This window comes from Lissotriton vulgaris, chromosome 12 (genome assembly GCF_964263255.1).
Source record: "Lissotriton vulgaris chromosome 12, aLisVul1.2, whole genome shotgun sequence".
NCBI lineage: Eukaryota > Metazoa > Chordata > Amphibia > Caudata > Salamandridae > Lissotriton > Lissotriton vulgaris.
Window position 1 is genome coordinate 782,641,795 of NC_141700.1, and position 18,457 is coordinate 782,660,251.

Genomic DNA, 18,457 nt, shown 5'->3' on the forward strand with positions numbered 1-18,457 from the left:
TAGCTTGAACAGTAGACTTGAGGTCATTCGGGTTAAGGAAGGGTTTAATTTTTCTTAAGATACTGTGGAAGTTCGCTCCTTTGGTGGCAACGCTGATGTGCTCCTGCGTGTTCAGATTCTCGTCCAGTGTTCTCAGAGTTCTCGTTGGTGTGTGGTACGCAGTTCAGCGCAGTTAGTTGTTTCATCCATTCTGCGATGTCCGGTGAATGATTGGGAGGGGCTATTACAAGGAATTCAGTTTTTAGAGCATTAAGTTTAAGGTGGTTACAGTTCAACCAAATTTGTGTTTTTGGTAGGGTTGAGTTTAGAGACCTAATATCTTTGGGGCAAGAGATTTGTAAGTACAGTTGGGTGTCATCAGCGTGCATGTGATAGTGGATGTTAGATATGTTCAACAGTTCAGTTAGAGGTTCCATGAATAAGTTAAAGAGAGTGGGTGAGAGTGAAGACCCCCAAGGTACCCCTAAAGTGACCTGTGTGGGCAAACCAGTTAGGAACGGAGCCCGATAGTCCCATCCTATGTTTGAGTAGGTCTAGGAGGCTGTCATGTTTGACAGTATCGAAGGCTGAGAATAGGTCAAGGAGGATAAGAAGGTAGGATTCGTTCTGATTCAGCATTCTTGACGCATCATCAACTATTTTCCATGAAGAAGGAGGCAAAATCCTTGAAATTTGACTGTAGACTAGAACATGTGGGGGAAGTGCTGGGTTGCTTTTTGGATTGTTGTTTGATCAGTTCCAACAGTGTTTTGGGCAATTTCTAGCTTTATCTAATTGGATTCTAGAGAGATTTTCTTTCGAGGTTCTGATACTGTAGTTTCCCCTCAGTGATCTCAGCAATTTAAGGTTTTCTAGGGACGATGAGGCTCTCCAAGCTCGTACGGCTAGTCAAAGCTTATGTCTTCCTGCATTGAGGCAGCCACTGAACCAAGTTTGGAGTCTTTGGTGGACATTATTTTTAGCTTCTGGGGGTGCAATTGAGTCTAAAATGTTCATCATGGAGTTGTTGTAGTGCTCTGTGAGGTCATGAACATCTGCCATACCTAAGGGATGGGTCAAGATGTTATTGCTGAGGGATGTCAGATTGTTCAGTTAATACTCCAAATGCTCCTTTTCCATTGTTTGAGTTTCTTTATTTGAGCCATTCTTGTCTTTACTGATTCTGTGATCAGGAAAGTGAAGCAGTAATAGTCTGTCCAGTCACAAAGCATAATAGATTCAATTTGGATGCTATTACTGTTGGCAATGATGTGTGGGGGTGTTCAGAATTTCTTTGGGTGGGTCAGGGTCCCCACCCATCATAGGATCGGCTTCACTGAGGTATGCTGTCTAACAAGAAAAGCATGCTATAAATTCTTTGGAGAAGAGGTGGAAGCTTCGCAAAAAGACTTTAAGCTTGGAGGTCAGGACATCTCAGAGAGAGCACCAGAGCAACACTGGTCCCCAAGCCCTATTTCAGGATCCAGGAGCTATTTGAGTTGCATAGTTACTTGACACACAAATACATTGCATCATATTAGGAAAGATTTGTCGATGTTTTAGCTGCATCAACCATGACATATTAGAGCTGTTAAAAAAGCAGGCGATAGAACAATGAGGTATCATGCAAATTATATAAATACAGCTCTCCTGATGAAGGCCTGTGTGCCGAAACGCGCGTAGAGAGATGTACATAAAGTCACCATGATATTCGAGATAAACGCGAAGTGCAACATGCACTCGAGTATATAAGATTTATCAATCGCTGTTGATATTGGATGATTTCTGTCATAATTCAAATTTCAAACAATCATGTCTATGAAAATTTGAAGGATTTTTGAGAAGTAGACTGAATCATTCAGGACTTTGCATCATTTGTTTATCAATCGAGATTTTTGTTCTTGTATGGGTTATGATTGATGTGTTTGACTGTCATGGTATTTTTAGAGCTGTATTTTTTGACTGTTTTTGCACCTATGTATATGTTAAATGTGCGTACAATACTTGAATATTGAAAATAAATAACTTTGTATTTTGGTTAATAGTGTATTTATGAGCTCTGTTAATTATGTAATATTTATACATGTGAATAAGTAAAGAGGTTGCCTAAGGATTTACAGTATAGTCGCATTTAACCTGCCTTAGGAACTTGCCACTAGTGCAGGGGGTCCCCTGAAATATGCGCTGTTCAGAATTGAGTCAGTTTGAGATCTGCTAGGAAGGATTTAAGGCTGTTATTAGGTTCATTCCAGTGGAGATTGAAATCTTTGAGAAAATATGGCCATGTCGGCCAGTTGTTGTTGAGATGGTTAACACCAGAACCTGGGCTTCTATGGGAATTCACAAGGGCCTATTATCAAGCCCATTATCGCCGCTTTAGCTGCAATTTCCTGCCCATAAAAGCGGCAATAATGTATCGCCCTTTCTTGATAATATGGCCCTAAGCTCTTAGGACAACCCTTTATCCTTCCTTCTTTAACCACATCGCTGCGGCGGCTATTCCGCCGCAGCGCTAAGTGGGCGGGGCGGCCGCTCGGCGGCCGCATGCTGATGCCGGAACCGCTCCATCATCAGCCGCGGTTGGGCTGTGCTCATGACGGAGCGGATCCGTCATGGCCCTGCCCGCTCAATAGAACGTGCCGCGCAGGCGCGAAATCAACGCCGCGCAGGCGCGGCGGCAGGGCCATGACGGAACCGCTCCGTCATCAGCACAGCGCCACCGCAGCTGATGACGGAGCGGTTCCGTCATCAGCATAGAAAGGGTTAAATGCCTCATTCCAAAGGTTACTGAGCAAATCTAATTTCTACTTATTTGGAAGGGTACAAATATTTGTATGAAATCATTTGATTGCGACAGTTTTGTTAAAGGCTGTGTAACAGCACCTCTTGTATTTAGGAATAAAATATCCCTTTATAATAAGGTTATGTTGATATACAGTATCATTAAAAACAAGAATTCTCTTTTTTTTATGACCGGCAGGCCAAAGGTCATCACAGCAACACCTATGGCAGGAAAGAAGATTAAAGTGTATTTGTCCGAGGCAACAAAGCATTCTAAAGAGTGGCCTCCCTGAAGCGTCCTTCCTTCTACAGACCTTAGTATAATTTTAAACTCCCACCCACCCGTCCCTTTAGCTCAGTGGATTGGAGGGGCGTGTTGCGGTAGAAAGACCTTGGAACAGTACAATTGACCGACGGAATAGACGGGAATCCGCCTTGCGTACTCCCTAGGCTAGCACTGAGGGGGGAGACGGTAAGCTCCCCGCTGTGAAATAGGGCCCCGGCTGGGGAGGCTAGGGCGACAGGTTACGAGCCTCCTGAGTTCCTGGTCAGCCTGGTGGTCGGAGGGTGGGCCCCTGGAGAAGGCGGACAAGGATCAGAGGTTGGGGGCCCACTCCTCATGTGTCGCAGGTGGGTTGCACCTCGCGTGGATGCACGGCATGGAAGAGGGGAGCCGGAAGCCCCCCCCTTAGTGTTGGAGGATTAGAATCTTAATCTGGCGAAAGAAGATCAGGAAGTCAAGAATAAAATTGTGTTGATAACTGCATTTAATGAATTTAATGAATTTTTGAAATGCCTTGTCATGTTTATGAAATGTCAAAATATTAAACATGGCCGTTTTTACACCCACACAAATCTCTGTTGTTGATTCTCATGTGGGTGGTCAGGTTATAAGGAGGGGGCGGGGAGCATGCTGGGGGATCCGGGTCCTATGGCGATGTCGCGCCAGATATGGGCCCACCCTACACTGCTCACCCGGGTCTCTGTACACCCAGCGCCGGGGGTACCTGTGCAGGACCACCTCAACCAATAATGTCAATGTGTGTGTTGAGTTGGCGAAGGGCCACGTGGCTGCAGTCAATGGCATCTATCACACCAGGGGCGTGGGCAAGAGGGTGAATGCTTATTGGCTATTCTGCCAATAATGGCCAAACGACAATTGGCAATGCATTAAAGACGTGGAAACCCTCCCCGTCAGAAAGAGTGCCAGATACAAGACGCAGCCTATTGACAAGAGCAGCTTGAAAACTATCAACTCCTCATGCAACCCAGATCAAGACAGACCTCAAGATATCTGGGGAGCATGTGTTACCTACTGGTTTCTGGGGGAGGCAAGAACCAATGAACGTTGCAGAAGATAGTATGGAGACCAATGGAACGAGGACAGAGGGCAGAACCCAACACCGCTGAGACTGCACTGCCCACAATTCAATCCTTGTTAATAAGAGTGCTGTGCTGTGTGTGGCACCAAATGTTTGACCTCTTTGGGTGAATGTGGAGCTGGTGCTCTGTTGGGATGGAGAATGCCTCTCTGGAACACTGGAACGGACATTAATATCTGGTTGCCCATATCAATTTATTACGTTCAGCCTATCCCTACATTCTGGTGCTCTATATTGTACTATGATCAGACTATATGTACCCTAATGATAGAGTGTTTGTGTTATGCTGTAAACATCAATAAAACCTACTTTTAAAAAAAAGTGAGGTCTGTGGCATCAGACGCCCTCCTGTTCCGAGGCGCAGTGCCGCCCTACACTCTGCCGGGTCACAGAAAGGTGCTTGGTACCCAGTAGGGACCCAGCAGTATTTTAGTGACAAGCACATGTTCTGCCTGCCGCAAAAATACCACACATTTTGGGGTTTGGGATCACAAATGTTGCCTTTTCTGCCACAAAATGTGCCATTCTGGACTGCAGAGTCCTTTCGGGCCTGTCCAGAGTAGAGCCGCTGGTGGATCTTCATCAGCATAGGGAAGGTGGAAGCAAGAGAGGTCTACCAGCAGGTTACCTTCACGTTCAGCACGTCCGTCGGTACCTGGCGACTCTTCCATTGCTGCCCAACAGGTTTGTGGCTTGGAGGGTGGCTTCGAAAGGGCTTAGCACTACTGTTGGCACCTGGCCAGTATTTACTGTGCTCCAAAACAATACACTAAATCTTTTTCCCCTATCAACGTAAACAAATGGCTGGTATTTTTAGATATGGCCGTTGAGACACCTTTTGCTGTCTCACCAGACTATTGCTTTTCCCAAAAAATCACACACAAGGTACATGTAAAGAGGGTCTTTGGGTCAGTGACTTCATCCATTGGTATTTGATATCATCAATCAAATTTCACTTCCGTTCACCATAGCATACAGCACGGGGAACTGGGTCCGCCCACTTTACCCATCATCCCTCATGCTTTTGAATGACAGCACCAAGCCTAGGTACATTGGCCCAGATGTACCGCGCATTTCAATGTTTGCAAGCGCCACAATTCGGCTTTTGCGACTGTTAAAGCGCTTTTTTTTATGTACTAATCCCTTTTTATGAGCTAAAAACAAACTCTACGCTCTAAAACTGGATTGTGAATGGATGCCAATTCATTATCTGAAAGGGGTTTTTGTAGGCGTCCCTTGTAAATACAGAATTGGTATTTAATGTATCAATGTGTCGTGACTGAAATACAGTCACAAAACATAGACATTTTATCAGCACCTCAGCGATGGTGTAAATGCACTCTTAACACCATGCGCGCTAGCGGAATTCCGCTCGCACGCTGGGTTTTGCGAAAACGCACTTTACGTGACGAGCTGGGATCGTCATCAGCATGCGAGGAGGCTACACCATGACGAGCCCAGCTCGTCATCAGCGTCGAAGGGGTTAAAAGATAAGGAATTCCATTGGAACTACTTCCCCTTTGTGAATGAAAAAAAAAGACTTTTGTTGAAGAATAGGCAGTGGTCCACGGGAACACTGCCAACTGTTATATAAACCAAAAAAAGCTATCTTTTATTTTTAAACACTGTCCTGTTTCCTTTAAGGAACATGGGCTGCATTAGAAAAAAAAAGTTTACTTTCTTGAAAGGCAATAATGGAAATGATAGTCTGCTGGCCACAGCAGGCCACCGTCCCACTGTTCTCCCCAGTCTGTAGTGAGTCACATTTTACTACCAACTTCATTAATTCTGAGGTACGTCAGGTTGTGACCCACTACAATTTAGATTTTTTATTTAATACATAGGCTGATTATAAAAAATCTTTACTGGTTGCAAAAATACTGGTCGCAATTTGCAGCCTGTAGTTTGTGACCAGTTATTTGTACATGTGGCCCGTTGTGCACTTCTACCTAAAAGTAGTTCCATTCTCTTCAGTGACAAAGGGGGCTGGTTCAAAGTAAACTTTTTCATTATGCTTATTTTGTATATTCACTTTATGTAGTGGCTATTGATTTTGTCTGCTGTTCGGGTGCCCAGTTGAATGATTAGTAATTTTCTGTCTATGTTTTAAAGTACAGTTATCAAGTGTTTAGTGACATTGTAACATAGTGGCTGACTGTAGTTTGAGAGCGTAGATAAGTGGTGTTTTTTTCTTATTACTAATAATAATGCATGGCACAACAGAAAAAAAAATTATTTAAAAAAAATATGACCACATCAGTGAATGTTTTTTACATTTAAAAAACACATCTATTGCAAGGATATGGCAGCCACGTTTAGGTGGTAACCTGTTTTTTTTTTTTTTTTTTTTTTGAGGCATGTATTGCTAAAATGTTTTTTAAACATCTTCACACCAGCTTGTCATTGCCAGACCTAATGGCTTTACCAGTGCTTGTTTCTAAGAAACGTGCCCACCCTCTCAACAGCGCCGAAACATAATTTGGTTATGCATTGCGCGCTATTCAAATAATATGAATAAAGTATTGTTGGAACTGACATTTTCTGGTTGGCTGAAGGGATACCCCCAGCCAGGCAGAACCAACCGCTCACGTCAAGGACGGGTGATTACACTTGCTGTATAACCTGTGCTCACCCTTGGGTAGCGTGGCTCTGAGCAATCAGACTTAACTCAGAGGCAATGTGTAAAGCAAAGGCACGGCAGTCACCCACGATAAATACACTGAGAGTCACAAAAGAGACTTCACGCAGGATTATGTAAATAACGTTTGTATTCAACACACATATTCAATTATTATAACATGAATATCATGTACATTTGAGCATAACACACATTTGGAAATATTACTTGCTGTACTAGGCCCACTTGTGTTGTTATGATATCAATAGTAGGCACATTGGGGACAGTTCCTAATTTATACCCCCACCCCTTGCCCAGAGAGAGCACCCTTATGCGGTGCGACACATTGTCCACCCCAGGCCCACACTAGCAATCTTGATAATACAATCCCACACAGCTTTAGGGTACAGCCCGGGTCACAACGATATCAAAGATATGTACTTACATGAAATTAAAACAATTTTAACAGCACCGTGGGCCGGAGCTACCCGGGTAAACCCAATGTCAAATGTATTGTGCTTTTGGCATGAAATCAACGCAAAAGCACAGCTGGCCAGTGTCATGAATCAAAGGTGGTCTGCAGACTGTCACTCCCACTCACCTACACTCACTCTACACCGCTACACGGTGCAACAGGTGTTAGCCCAGTCTGTATGGAACACTCTCGCACACATACGCACTCAGCGTTCTAATCTGGTGCCACTGGTCCCCAGCAGGTCAATGGATAATACCCCGCAGACTCCGTGGCTCCACCCTCCGGTTCACCCTGATGGTCCTAAACACCCGGATGGAAGACAACCAGGCCCTTCTCCCGGATATTAGGCTTCCTGCGGCCAAAGTCACACTAAGTCTGGGTCCTCAGGAAGCAGGTGTGGATATTTATCCAGTTTTAAAAGTAGGAAGTAGATGTAAACAAGGGGAGTTTAGCAGCCACTCTGGCAGTTCACCCACAGGTCCCAAAAACAACGGAGTCATGCAGTCTCTTGACCCGCTTCTGAACTGTCTTGGAAGCGTTCCTTCAACCCAGTCAATCTCTCTCGCTACTACCTGGTGCCAAGATGTCTTTGGGAGGGGCCAGGTGTGGAGGGGCTGTTGGTTCACCACGATGTGGGTCAAAAGAGAGCAACCAATGAATGGTGGAATAACACTGGGGAGCCTCTCAGTAGGAGGAGGCACTCGGAGCAGTACACATTGATCAGGGTCGTTGCCAGGCAATCTGGACACATCGTCTGGTACCCGTCACATCTGACACTTCAGGCCTCAAACACGAAGGGCCATATTTATGAAGCGCTGAGTCATATTTATGCCGTAGTTGTGTCACTTTTTGTGATGGTGCGGCAGCATAAATAATGCGCAACATTGTGCCATATTTACGAAGTGACGCATCTAGGCAGATACGTCACTTTGTAACCCCCTGCGCTACATTATACCTGCTTCACATATAATTTATGCAGGATTGGAGTTCCACAGCATCAAAGCCTCATAGAAGTGGTGCATTGAAATCTATAGAATTTCAGTGTGCCACTTCTAGGACGCCATTGCATCAAAACCTTATGTCTGCCTCATGGCAGGCATAATGGTGACACAGGCTCTTTCACATAGGGCTTGCCCCATATGAAAGGACACATTCCTTGAGTTGCATCTGTTTTCAGACACACCCCAGCAATGCGTCACTTTTGTGCCTACTAATACATCATTAATACTGGCGTATCTGTGACTCCTTGCAACATGATGCAGCGTACTGTAAATACGGCGCATCCATGGTGTCGCAAGGAGGGCGCACTGAGATGTGTTGCATCGATGCGACACCTCTCATTAATAAGGCCTGAAGAGTTTCAAATTTCAGATCTCCCTGGAAATGAGTCACAATGACTGGTGCACCTTGATATGGGTTGCACCAAGCAATTCCGGTCACACACAGTGAAGAGTCACTAATCTGTACTTTCCAAGAAATGAGGCACAACGTCTGGTGCATGATGATACAGGTTGCACCAGACCAGTCCTGTTGCACTCACAGGCACAAGTTCAGCAGAGCCACATGTGGTAGAATAGGCACTACTACGGGCACACCCCCACCTCCAAGGGTCGCACCCTGTGAATCAGACACTTCCGGCAACGAGCATACCGTCGGCATGTCCCATAAGAGAGATGTGGCATGATCGACGAAACACGCCATGCGGGGTACTGCAAATGGTGAATCCACTCATCACCAACAAGACACTTACAAGTGCCAGGGTCCCTCTAGTACAGGAACCACACGCCTTACATGCAGGCAAGAATTCTGGGGCTCTGCACTAGACAATCCGGTCTCCAGGCACAAGTCTTGTTCCATGCTCACACTGCGCTACCCGATGGCGTTCAGTAGCCGATGCGGGCACTCGAGATTAAACAGTGTGTTCTTCTCGCATTAGAATTAGTGATATTAACTCTATCCTTCTCAGTAATGTGATTTAAAGACTCATTAGATACATGAACGGTTTTTCTTCTTTTCTTTTCTCCAATTTCCTAATGATTCTTCCTTTAGACTATAATCCTTGAACTCCTTAAGGAAAGCCTCATTCTACAGTAATATGACAGAGGCATTAGTGCTGTTTTGTGCCACAGATAGAGCAATGACAAAAGACATTAAATGAATATTTAAATTGTAATGAACTATGTTTTTGTGAGTTCTACACAAGCTGACCAAGGACAATAACAAAATTGTATGAGTTTTGTACTTTATGATAATTTATGCTTAGAGAGTACCACAGATACATGATATGGTATTTATTATTACAGATATCCATACAGAGCCTACAAATTATTGGAAAGAGCATCTGTTCTGCTAAAGGTCCTGAGGAAGGTGATCCTATCCCACTGAAACGCGTCGACCTTGCGTAATAGATCACATAACAACCTGTGACCCCTCAGACACAGAATAGAGAATGAATGTAGAGTGTATGAGAATGTATGTATGAGATACTTGTGAGAGTGTACTAGACTTGTTTATATGTCCTTTTTTGTAAAATAATTGTGATGAATTTAAAGAAATACTGTGAAAAATATAATCTTGTCAAAAAGAACAAATAAAAAAGAAATAAAAGTTAAAAATATGACAAAATGTATGTTGTCACCTTGTGTTGAAGGTCTTTGCTGTAAGCACAAAAGTTGTCAAGTGTAAAATAATTTAGGTCATGAGGGAATCTTTTTCTAGGGCACTTGAGAGAGCACCACTCTCCAGATGTCCCAGGTAAATGGAGTGGAGGACTCGTGTTGTGAAGAGAGACAGTATGATATGGGTGCAAGGAACAGAGAAACTGATATGACACCTTGGAGAGAGGGAGATGGGTGAGAGAGTGGGAGCTGATAAAGAGATAGCAGCTTAGAAACAAATTGCGGAGAGAGGTAGGGAGGATGGAAATGTGACATGTAGATGAAAGACAGCTGCAAGAGAGGAGAGAGCAGAGACAGAGATGGAAGAAGTTGAGAGAGAGCTGAAGGGAAGATGTGGGTGCTTTGATAAAAAGGCAGATGGATGAGAAAGAAACAGATAGATGGGAAGAAGGATGTAAGAGGGAGCTCACAAAGACTGTACCTACCCTCTTTATCAGCCTTGCACTCATTGCAGGATTTGTAACCGCAGTGGCTTCCCGTCACATGGTGTCATCAGAGTAATATGTCATGTGACATCACTTCCTATGATGATATTAGGTAAAACTTTTCAAGTTGCCTCTTCCCGTGATGTAACTGGGGTGGCCAAAGGGCAAGTCTTATCACATCCGCTACCCCTGGGATTTTGGTGTATTGAGCTCCATGAGTGCTGTTCCATTTTTAAACTGCAGTGGTTCTGGTGAAAAGTGCAGACACTGTCCTAACCCTGTACAGTGCACATCCTGTCCTATTCCAGGTACGCTCGCCTAATGAGAAGAACCTACATTTCTCCATTGGGTGTGAGTGTAACTCGGCTTCTACACTCTCACTGGTGGGCAGCCCCAATCTGCTTCAATGTAGACATAGACATCATGGGCCTTTTTTATGAAAGTCTTACGCCACCGGTGCGTCACTTTTTCCCATGTTAAAAGTGACGCACCGGCGGCGCAAGGCCTTCATAAATAAGGCCCCATATTTTTTTAAGAAAACAGTAATTTTGATAAAAATAAAAATGTCAACTCTAAGGACTCTCAGGACCTCTCAAATAAACATGAAGTGCCATTAAGCCAACAGGAAGTGCCAGTGAGCCAACAGGAAGTCCCAGTAAGCCAGGTCTGGCTTTCTGATTTTTCCAACAGAGTTTACTAGAAACTTTTTAGAGGTCTTCTTATATTTCATTTCAAAATTGCTTTTTTCAAAATATGCAATGGTACATTGGCGAATCCTTATTGTGTGGTTTGTTATGCATAGACACATAAATTGGTATGATATGTGTGAATGGTTTAAATTAAATAAACAACAAAGATTTCGCCAGGCCTGGCAGTACCTGCCACTTCAGAGATCACTTGGCCTGGAGGTCTCAAGCATAAATAAGGTCGAAGGATCTGGCCCAAAAATGAATGTTTGAACTGGAAATACTAAGATCCACAAACCTGAAATGGCAGACCAATAGACCTCCAAGAGGCCACTGAAATAGACTCAAGAGTGAGGCTGGGCTCCAGGGTGTGAGGCTCAGATCCAGCAGTGCCCAAAGTAGGTCCAGGAGGGACATACAGTTAATCTACTGATTTACTTTACAGAGTTTGGCCTGTCTTAAAAATAAGCCAATTATCTGTTCCCATGACACCAGTGTTGGACATTTCGGCTCACACCTGACGATGACGTCTCGATCCAAGATCTGAGGTTTGCCCCCTTTGGGTGGGACTGTATTCAATGTGTGAGACTAGAACCCAGTGTGGGAGACGGTGCCCTAAAGTAAGCAAGAGAGTGAGATTGTGCCCAAAAGTGTGAGACTGGAGGCTAATGAGACTCCCTGATCACCAGAGCACAGTAAGAGACTGTGAGACATATAGAGTGGGACTGTACTAACCCCTAATAAGTAACACTGCTGTCTTCTGAGATGCAAGACACACATTCTTGAGTGAGTGTGGGAAGAAGCAAGGGTGACAATATGTGATTCTCACACTTAATGAACCTGAACATGCAAAACCATGTCAACTTATTGGCTACAAATGCCCGCTTCCATCTCAGCTATCTCAGAAAAATGAAACCATTTCTTGAGATCGCAGACCTCAAATCTGCAGTCCAGTCCTTAGTTATTTCTAGACTTGAGTACGGATGTACCACCCTCGTGGGGCTTCCCAAATTCTCCACAGCCCCTCTACTAGCTTGCCTCACTGCAGCAGCAAGACTCATAACCGGGTGTAGGAAATTTGTGGAGAAGTGTGGCTCACTGGTTAGAGGAGGCAGACCTGGAAGCAGAGGTCAGCCCGGGACCAGGGTTCAATTCCCCGCTCGGCGGGGTCTTGAGTCCTAAAATGTCCATGGACTCGACAATTCCCGCTCCGGTGCCTGCTCGATTCACGGGTTCACACTCTGCGACTCTGGGCAATAGCTTGCTTAATCTCCACAACGGCCCCTCGCGGCGGGATGCCTGGCTTTCACCTTGCGGATTCCCTGCCGGGGTATCTCACAGGGGAATACCAGGACGGGTTCCCTAAGCAAGCGCCTTGATGCCTTTGGGTGATACGTGCGCTATATAAATCGCAATACATTTACATTTACATATCGCCACACCTGAAAGCACTCAACTGGCTACCCTACGAAGCTCGAATCCACGGCGCTACACCACAACACCCCTCAGTACCTAGCCCAAAAACTCAGCTTATCGGGAGGAAACAGACATTCATAGAGTGCGAACAATCTACTTCTGAAACCCTCACGTTTCAAAAAGGCTAAAACTTCCAACAGAGCATTCTCTGGAGCAGCACCATGAATTTGGAACTCCCTTCCACCACACATCAGAAACATCTCCTCTATCCCTCTCTTCAAAAAGGAAACAAAATTATTCCTGATGAGCCAGTTCCTACCTTAAAGCAATACAACCTCGTCTCAAGATCGACAAACCCAAACTACCTTACTCTCTGGTCCGCTTAATGAAGACCCTTGTGAACTTATATTGTTTTTTGGGTCCAGAACATTCTTCTCATTGCGGACCCGAGAACTGTTGACCTACAAGAACGTGAATGGTCTTTTATTGTTTTTCAGAACAAATTTCCTCAATGTTGTTACTCCTTGTTACTTGCAAACTATGTTTCTCTGTATACAATGTTCCCCTTTGAGTGTCTCACCTTATGCTTGGTGTAAAGCGCTCTGATACCCTAGCTTGGGTCTGGTTCGCGCTCTATAAAACTCTTAAAATAAATAAACAAATAAATTGCACAGAATGTGCTGCCCCAGGGGAGCCGCCAAACTGTGCTACCCTGGGGCAAATACAGAGCAAGTTTGAAATAGCCGCTCGGTGTTTCGCTCTACATGTGGCACTTTGAAGGGGATATCTGGGGGGTCCATAGGACCCTCTTTTCCCCCTACAGAGGGCTGCTCCCAGGGGCGCACTGATAGTGCACCACCTTTTAACCGGTTCAGCGCAAATTTTCGCGCTGTGCTGAAGATTCTAAAATGGGCGTGGTTGTGACGGAACGGTTCCGTCACGAGCATCGAAGGGGTTAAGTGTCGCAGTGTCCGTACGCCTCCTGACAGCTTCTTTGTCTCTGCGCCCTCGTCTGTAATATGGCGCGGGCGCAGAGGCAAAAGGATTTCCTAATTTGGGCGGTTTAAGTGCGCCCGCGCTAACACTATTACAGACGGGCCGCACAATCATCTGTCGCCCCTTCTGTAATACCAAAGTGCCCTGGTGGCGCGCAAAGCGGGTGCAAACGCCTGTTGCGCCCCCTGGGGCACTATCTATTACACTGCCCCAGATGTAAAAAGATACTGGTTCACAATGTGGTTGCCCTATGTGTTCAATATCTAATTCTGCCAACCAACCTATGTCACACTGACCCGCCTACTTAATATTCATAAGGCATGTTCCAAATTGCAGCTCCTTCCGACTGCGTACTTTCAGATGTACAGGGTTCAACAGGGACCGCAGACCAACATTCACGTGGCTGTTTCTCGAAATTGATTCTTAATGGAAACTGGGCTGCTTTAAAATGACACTTTGTATTTTGAAATACTTCAGTGAGAGTTAGGGAATTCTGCCATAGAGTTACCCCCCCAACTTGGGAAAGGGTCTTTTTTAATGGTTTGCAATCAGAATTACATTTGCAAACCATTGGTGCAAATGGTTTTGAGCCGGATGCACTAATATCTGGTTGCAAAAATCCAGGCGCAATTTGCACCCAGCAAAAATTTTTACAAATTGACATATATACTATATATGGTCATTCAGAATTGGGGTAGGTCGTAATACAACCTGCCTCAGGAATATTAATGAGGTAGGTGGTGAATTGTGACTCATTCTGATTGGCGGCCTTCACAGGGATGGTGGCCTGCTGGGGTCAGCAGACCACCGTGCCTGTAGCAGACGGTAAAGGCAGGGCATTTTCCTTAAAGGGAAAGGGCTGCGTTAAAAGAAAAAAAAAAGAAGTTTACTTTTTAGTGATATTTTGTTTGCGACCCACCGCTTACTCGTCAACACACTTTTCAAAAAAAGTTCCTAAAGCGGAGAGGGTTTCTTTAAGTGCTTCCCTTGGGAGTCTGTCATTTTTCAATAATTACAGATTCAATTGCAAAACCCTGGTACATTGGAGGCCTAATCAATATTTGGAAGGGACGCCTATAGGAGACCTGTTGTAAATACTTAGGGGCATATTTACAAGTCTCGTGCGCCACTTTTGCGTCACTTTTAACATGGGAAAAGTGACGCAAAAGTGGCGCAAGGGGCTTGTAAATCTGCCCCTCTCTTGGTAAGGGGGCGGAGTCAGTAAAAGTCTGCCAATAGCCTCATCCGTGGCTGGGGCGAGTGTTTGAAAAGGTTCCACGCTCCATCCATCATTTTATGTTGTGACGGACTATAGGTCACTCTTGATGGCCCAGTCCTGGGGGTACGTTATTGGACCCGGGGAGCCCTTGATGGATAATCTGATCTGGGGGTACAAGGGGTGGGCGCTTTTGGATCCCGATGGGACAATAGGTTATCCTTGATGGCTCAGTTATGGGGGTGCATGGATGAGGTAGAGGCCGTCGGATCCTGGTCGGACCACGCGTTCCTTGATGGCCCAGTTTTCGGGGTGCATGGAGTTGAGACTTTGGGGTTGGAGGGGGGGGGGGGGATCCCTGGGAGCGGGGAGGGGGTTAATTGGTTCCTAATGAACGCTTTCTGCGGAGGGCGCCGGGGCCGGCTGTGAAAGGGGGGCCGGGCCTGCGCCATTGTGCGTCCTCGGAGCGCCGCGGGCCTGGCCGGGCCCCGCCGTCGCCCTGGAGACCGCTGCGGGCGGACCATGAATGGCAGCCGGGCCCGGGGAGGGAGCCATGGGGACCAGAGGCGCCCGGGGGTTCAGATGTCACCCCCATCTGCAGGACAAAGGGGCGGCCCCGCGCGGGCCGGGCGCACGGACCACCGGGCCTTTGTGCGCCGAGGCTGGGCACTGCCAGCGGTGCCGGGGCCCAGGGCGGGCGGGCGGGGGCCCAGGGGGGCTGCAGGCGGGCGGGGACCCCCATTCATCCCACCGGCTCGGCTGGGGGCCTCCGCAGCTCTCCGCTCATTAAACGCACTCCATCCAGGGCTTAACTTCCTCCCGCGTCGCCCCTCGGCCCCCCGCAGCTCCCCTTTCTCCACTTCATCACCCCCTTTATCCTCCCCCCACTTCCCTCCTACTCCTGGCTGCCTTCACTCGCCTCTCTCTGCCTCTCTTCCCAGGTGTTCATTCATCAGCCTTCCAGCTCCTGCTGTACTGCAGCTCCTGCGTTACTGCCTCATCCCTCCAGCTTTACTCCTCCATTCCTCCAGCTCCCGCTTTACCTCTTCATTCCTCCATCTCCCGCTTTACACCTTCATCCCTCCAGCTCCCGCTTTACTCCTTCATTCCTCCCTCCAGCTCTTTACCCCTTCATTACTCCTTCATTCCTCCCTCCAGCTCTTTACCCCTTCATTACTCCTTCATTCCTCCAGCTCCCGCTTTACCCCATCATTCCTCCAGCTCCCACTTTACTCCTTCATTCCTTCAGCTCCCACTTTTCCCCTTCATCCCTCCAGCTCCCGCTTTACCCCTTCATTCTCCCAGTTCCCGCTTTACCTCTTCATCCCTCCATCTCTCGCTTTACTCCCATATCCCTCCAGCTTTACCCCTTCATCCCTCCAGCTCCCACTTTACTCCTTCATCCCTCCAGCTTCCGCTTTACTCCTTCATTCCTCCAGCTCCCACTTTACCCCTTCATTCTCCCAGTTCCCGCTTTACCTCTTCATTCCTCCATCTCCCGCGTTACTCCTTCATTCCTCCAGCTCCCACTTTACCCCTTCATCCCTCCAGCTGCCACTTTACTCCTTCATTTCTCCATCTCTAACATTACCCCTTCATCCCTCCAGCTGCCACTTTACCCCTTCACTCCTCCAGCTCCCGCGTTACTCCTTCATTCCTCCAGCTCCCACTTTACTCCTTCATTCCTCCATCTCCCACTTTACCCCTTCATTCCTCCAGCTCCCACTTTACCCCTTTATCCCTCCATCTCTAACATTACCCCTTCACTCCTCCAGCTCCCGTGTTACTCCTTCATTCCTCCAGCTCCCACTTTACTCCTTCATTCCTCCATCTCCCACTTTACCCCTTCATTCCTCCAGCTCCCACTTTACACCTTCATCCCTCCAGCTGCCACTTTAGCCCTTCATTCCTCCAGCTCCCACTTTACCCCTTCATTCCTCCAGCTCCCACTTTACCCCTTCATTCCTCCAGCTCCCACTTTACACCTTCATCCCTCCAGCTGCCACTTTACCCCTTCACCCCTCCAGCTGCCACTTTACCCCTTCACTCCTCCAGCTCCCACTTTACACCTTCATTCCTCCAGCTCCCACTTTACCCCTTCATTCCTCCAGCTCCCACTTTACACCTTCATCCCTCCAGCTGCCACTTTACCCCTTCATTCCTCCAGCTCCCACTTTACCCCTTCACTCCTCCAGCTCCCACTTTACACCTTCATTCCTCCAGCTCCCACTTTACTCCTTCATTCCTCCAGCTCCCACTTTACCCCTTCATTCCTCCAGCTCCCACTTTACCCCTTCATCCCTCCATCTCTAACATTACCCCTTCATCCCTCCAGCTCCCACTTTACCCCTTCATTCCTCCAGCTCCCACTTTACCCCTTCATTCCTCCAGCTCCCACTTTACCCCTTCACTCCTCCAGCTCCCACTTTACACCTTCATTCCTCCAGCTCCCACTTTACCCCTTCATTCCTCCAGCTCCCACTGTACCCCTTCATCCACCCATCTCTAACATTACCCCTTCATCCCTCCAGCTCCCACTTTACCCCTTCATCCCTCCAGCTCCCACTTTACCCCTTTCTTTCTCCTTCTCGCGCTTTACTCCTTCATTCATTAAATTCCCGCTCTACTCCTTCATTCCCCCAGCTCCCTCTTTACTCCATCATCCCTCCAGCTCACAGTTTATCCCTTCATCCCTCCAGCTCCCACTTTACACCTTCTTCCCTGAAGCTCCCTTTTTCACCCTTCTTCCCTCCTGCTCTCTTTTTACCCCTTCCTGCGTCCATCACTCACTTGACTCCTGTATTCGTCTACTTTTCACTTTAACCCTTCATTCTCTCATCTCTAAAGTTACCCCTTCCTACTTCTAACTCTCGCTTTACCCCATCTCCCACGTTACCCCTTCATGCGCCCATCACACACTTTACTCCTGTATATTTGACCCCTTCTTTCCCGCCTACTCCAGTTTCGCTTCGCTCTCAGCTCCCTGTTTTCCTTCACCCCCTTGTGTTTTACAAGCAGCCGTGTGTTCCAGACGTCCGATCTTGACGTACAGGTTATGACGTCCTAAGTGGGCCCTCGCGCCCATGTGTCTATATCGCTTTGTTTTGCAGACGCGGCGACTTTTCCATGCTCTATGTCATGGGCGAAAAGCGCCTCCTAACACTGAAGTTCCAAGCACTGTAGCAGCTGCGACTCGTGCACCCTCAAATCTGTCTGCTTACACCCCTCGGCGAGCTTGCGCTGTGACCCCTGTAGTAAGTGGGTAATCGAGGGAAACCCATAAGCGCCAGGGCTCTCGCCAGGAGGCAGTTTGCACCAGCCCATTTCAATTGTTAGTGCTGCCTAAAACAGAATCAACTATTAACGTTGAAAGTGGGTAGAGGGTGTGGCGTAATGGCCAGAGCTACCCCGCTGGGGAACCAGGTTCGACTCTCGGTGTCGGCTCAATGTCTTGTGATTCTGGGCAAATCACTTAATCTTCCCGCACCTTCCATAAATGAATGTGTCCTTAACTGGCGCAGAAGTTTATGATTAAGTACCCGGCTCAAATTAAGGGCTGCCTGTAGCTAGACTTCCAGTGGTAATGTAACTCCATGGCTAAAGTCTCCCTCTCTCGGGGCTGGGCCCACGCCGTTTCCATGGTGCAGGTCTCACCTTAAATGGGCTTCTATTTCACTTTTCCGGGGCTCCCCTGGGGACTATCTGTCTCACGTTCTCATCGCTAATGTCTCACTTTCTCAGGGTTGGGAGAGTCTCTCGCTCGGGGTTGCGTCCACGCTCTCCAGATGAAGGGTCTCACTCCCTAG